General features: G+C 43.7%; 1 pseudogene; it reads right to left on the minus strand.

The window, feature by feature from the left end:
* Window positions 1-4,380, minus strand: part of LOC136279694 (tetratricopeptide repeat protein 28-like) — a 4,422-nt pseudogene extending 42 nt beyond the window's left edge.
* Between the last annotated feature and the right edge of the window lie 620 nt (window positions 4,381-5,000).

Here is a 5,000-nt window from a genome sequence, read left to right on the forward strand (position 1 = left end):
CAGCGTAAACGAAGCCCACTCAGACACTTGTGCAGGGCCCTTTTTTCTCATCCACTTCATGGCCTGATGAAGGGATTCACTGGCACTTTCTCCTTCAACAAGGTGTTCGTAGAACCGACTCATCAGCTGCTCTGTTGCTTTGTCTGAAATGGCCCACAGCGCAACCAACACCGAACGAGCTCCGGATCCTAAGAACGCACGGGCAATTCCTATAATTCCCTCGGCTCTTATCTCTCCACTTCCACTGTGACAGCAGCTAAGTACCACCAGTTTAGCTCTGACTTTCACTCGTGAGACATCAGCCATCGTCAACATGTAAGCCTCCTTTGGTGGGATATCGTTTCGACTGTTGGCAATAGGAATGGAGGAAAGGGCAATTTCTCCCCTTTCGGCGTTACCATGGGCAGCAAAATGTATCAAGCTCACTGAACTTATGCGCTCAAGTACCGCCTGCTTCGTTGCTTCCTTTTCTAGCAGAGGCGAAACACCAACCAGTTGTCCGACCATCTCGGCTTCCTTTCTTGCACCTGGCAATGGCAGCAGCCAATGAACCTTGGGATTGCCTATTATCAAGGCACCAGTGTTGCTGTGATAGTCCTCTGGACTATCTTGAATGATCTTGAGTGTCGTCAAAGAAGGAATGATACGGATCCTATGAGTCTCCGACAGGTACTCGGCTCCCTCCGTTTCACTTAGGGCAGCAAAGGGAACTTTGTACAAACTGCGGTCAGGGACAATAATGACTTCAGGCTCCTCAAGCAAATCATAAACGGGGGCAATAAACATTTTGTAACACAAAGATAGACTTGAAATTACTTCCTCGTCCTCCTCCAAGAGTCGCAATCTTGCTGAGCTCTTTTTCTCGGGGGAAAGAGGTTGCAATTCAACCATATTTAAAGACCGATCTTCACAATCTTCAATTGGTAAATTACCAAGACTCTGGAGATTATCAGTCAAAAATTTACTCAGAGGCAAATCTTTGGCCAACCCAGCCTGAACTAGATACTCTTCTAGTGATATTGCTTTATAGTGAAGGACTCCACTTGTTTTCAAGATCCACAAATGCAGACAATTGTGAAAATAAGAAATGTACAGACAAGTACAGTTATTTTTCTTTCTAAAAATGTTCTCAATGCTAAACCAAGATTGTGGATTAGCAGAAATGTGCGTTTCAAGCGAGTACTTCTCTGCCATCAAGTCTGATAGGCCTCTAGCTCGACTTAACTCCTCAACATAAAGAGCATCCCGCACATTTCCGGTGGCACAAAGCAAATTACAAAGCAGCTTGTAGGGAAATATTCCTGAGTCCTCCAGAAATGATGTTTTGAACTCATCATTGGCGCCTAAGAAATATCTTAGCTCATCATAAATTTTTATGCAAAGACGAAGACACGTAAGGGAGTCTTCGATTTTACATTGGAATAGATACAAAATGGCGTACTCTCTAAGGATTTGGAACTCGCTTTTTCTATCACCAATATCTCTCGATATGGATAAAGCTTTCTTCAAGCATACTTCCGAATCTTCATAATCTCCAACAGTTCTAAACACACTTCCAAGGTTTGCAAGATCTACTGCTTCACCTCGCTTATCACTAATTTCAGTTTTGATGACAAGCGCCTTTTGGAGATACTCTTTAGCCTTGTCGTATTGCCCGAGCGAAAGAAACACAGTACCTAGGTTTCCATAACATGATGCTTCTCCTTTCCTGTCGCAAATCTCAGCTTTAATGACAATCGCCTTTTGGAGATACTCTTTAGCCTTGTCGTATTGCCTGAGCGACCGAAACACATTACCTAGGTTTCCATAACATGTTGCTTCTCCTTTTCTGTCGCCAATCTCAGCTTTGATGACAAGCGCCTTTTGGAGATACTCTTTAGCCTTGTCGTATTGCCCGAGGGACTTAAACACAGTACCTAGGTTTCCATAACATGATGCTTCTCCTTCTCTGTCGCCAATCTCAGTTCTGATGACAAGCGCCTTTTGGAGATACTCTTTAGCCTTGTCGTATTGCCCGAGCGACTCAAACACAGTACCTAGGTTTCCGTAATCAGCTGCCTCTCCTTCTCTGTCGCCAATCTCAGTTCTGATGACGAGCGCCTTTTGGAGATACTCTTTAGCCTTGTCGTATTGCCCGAGCGACTGAAACACAGTACCTAGGTTTCCATAACATGTTGCTTCTCCTTTTCTGTTGCCAATCTCAGCTTTGATGACAAGCGCCTTTTGGAGATACTCTTTAGCCTTGTCGTATTGCCCGAGCGACTCAAACACAGTACCTAGGTTTCCGTAATCAGCTGCCTCTCCTTTTCTGTCGCCAATCTCAGTTCTGATGACAAGCGCTTTTTGGAGATACTCTTTAGCCCTGTCGTATTGCCCGAGCAACCGAAACACAGTACCTAGGTTTCCATAACATGTTGCTTCTCCTTTTCTGTCGCCAATCTCTGTTCTGATGACAAGCGCCTTTTGGAGATACTCTTTAGCCTTGTCGTATTGCCCGAGCGACTCAAACACAGTACCTAGGTTTCCGTAATCAGCTGCCTCTCCTTCTCTGTCGCCAATCTCAGTTTTGATGACGAGCGCCTTTTGGAGATACTCTTTAGCCTTGTCGTATTGCCCGAGGAACTGAAACACAGTACCTAGGTTTCCATAACATGATGCTTCTCCTTTTCTGTCGCCAATCTCAGTTCTGATGACGAGCGCCTTTTGGAGATACTCTTTAGCCTTGTCGTATTGCCCGAGCGACTCAAACACAGTACCTAGGTTTCCGTAATCAGCTGCCTCTCCTTTTCTGTCGCCAATCTCAGTTCTGATGACGAGCGCCTTTTGGAGATACTCTTCAGCCTTGTCGTATTGCCCGAGGAACTGAAACACAGTACCTAGGTTTCCATAACATGATGCTTCTCCTTTTCTGTCGCCAATCTCAGTTCTGATGACAAGCGCCTTTTGGAGATACTCTTTAGCCTTGTCGTATTGCCCGAGCGACTCAAACACAGTACCTAGGTTTCCATAACATGTTGCTTCTCCTTTTCTGTTGCCAATCTCAGCTTTGATGACAAGCGCCTTTTGGAGATACTCTTTAGCCTTGTCGTATTGCCCGAGGGACTCAAACACAGTACCTAGGTTTCCATAACATGTTGCTTCTCCTTTTCTGTCGCCAATCTCAGTTCTGATGACAAGCGCCTTTTAGAGATACTCTTTAGCCTTGTCGTATTGCCCGAGCGAAAGAAACACAGTACCTAGGTTTCCATAACATGTTGCTTCTCCTTTTCTGTTGCCAATCTCAGCTTTGATGACAAGCGCCTTTTGGAGATACTCTTTAGCCTTGTCGTATTGCCCAAGGGACTCAAACACAGTACCTAGGTTTCCATAACATGTTGCTTCTCCTTTTCTGTCGCCAATCTCAGTTCTGATGACAAGCGCCTTTTGGAGATACTCTTTAGCCTTGTCGTATTGCCTGAGCGACTCAAACACAGTACCTAGGTTTCCGTAATCAGCTGCCTCTCCTTCTCTGTCGCCAATCTCAGTTCTGATGACGAGCGCCTTTTGGAGATACTTTTTAGCCTTATCGTATTGCCCGAGCAACCGAAACACAGTACCTAGGTTTCCATAACATGTTGCTTCTCCTTTTCTGTTGCCAATCTCAGCTTTGATGACAATCGCCTTTTGGAGATACTCTTTAGCCTTGTCGTATTGCCCGAGGGACTCAAACACAGTACCTAGGTTTCCATAACATGTTGCTTCTCCTTTTCTGTCGCCAATCTCAGTTCTGATGAGAAGGGCCTTTTGGAGATACTCTTTAGCCTTGTCGTATTGCCCGAGAGACCCAAATACATTACCTAGTTTTTCATAACAGGATACTTTTCCTCTTTGGTCGCCAATTTTGGTTGTTATGGTAAGGGCCTTCTCAAGATATTCTTTTGCATTTAGGTTTTCGCCGAGTTTATATAACATAGTTCCGAGTCTTGTGCAGGCGTTCGCTTCTCCAATTTTATCACCACTTTGTCTCTTTATTTTAACCGCTTTTTCATAAAGTTGTTTGGCATTTGCAAACTTTATTAGACTCTCGGCAATCTCTGCTAGAGCTATGCTTACGTTTCCTTCTTTCACTAAGTCACCAGACTCGCTGTATAAGACAAGCAGTTTCTTGCCGCATCTTTCCGCACTAATGTAGTCAGAGATACGACGATAGGCGCTGAAAAGAACTTCATAGAAGGCGCCGTAAAATTGTAGCTGTAGTGAGTCAAATTGGTCTTTTCTGTTTTGATCGGTGTTATTTAGCAAAATCAAACATTCGTTGCATATCTCAATGGCTTTCTGAATGCGATCTGAGTTTAGCAGGAACACAGCAACTAACAAGGCGATGTTCGCGGAAGCTACCATGGCTCCTGGCGTTAGGTTTCCATTGCCATCCTCTCCTGTTATTAGGGAAACATTATTTTTAGTAACACAAATTAACCGAACGATTCGATAAACTGGATTCATAATGAGTCACCAACTACAAACAGGAACCAATATGTGAAGTTACAAAAACGGGCTGGGTCGAATACACCTGGAAACTTTTTGTAACGAGATGAAGGTGTTAGAATTCATAATATCGACCTAAAATAAAAAATAAGTGAAGAAGAGGCGTGGATAAGTACAACTGGAGCACATGAACGGATCACATTCGGTGAAACTTGTAAGATTAATTTGACCTGCACAGTTTTTTTGAAAAACGGACTGTGCGACTGTCACGCTGTGAAAGTCAACTGTTATCCAAGTGATCTATCTGTTTTGTTTGTTCATCTTATCACGTAACAAAAATTGACGCATGCTTGAGTTTGACTAATGGTCGTGTGTCGAGGGTCTCGCCACCAATCACGGGGTTTTTGAAAGTTAGGGGGTTTCTTAAAAAAAAAACAAAAAAAACAAGAAGGATTGATAAACCTTTTACTGCAACGTTCTGGAAACATTTGAAAATGTTGTTCCAGCAGTTTATCACCAAGTAATGAGTTTACTTA

The sequence above is a fragment of the Pocillopora verrucosa genome, chromosome 3 (genome assembly GCF_036669915.1).
Source record: "Pocillopora verrucosa isolate sample1 chromosome 3, ASM3666991v2, whole genome shotgun sequence".
In the NCBI taxonomy this organism is placed as follows: domain Eukaryota; kingdom Metazoa; phylum Cnidaria; class Anthozoa; order Scleractinia; family Pocilloporidae; genus Pocillopora; species Pocillopora verrucosa.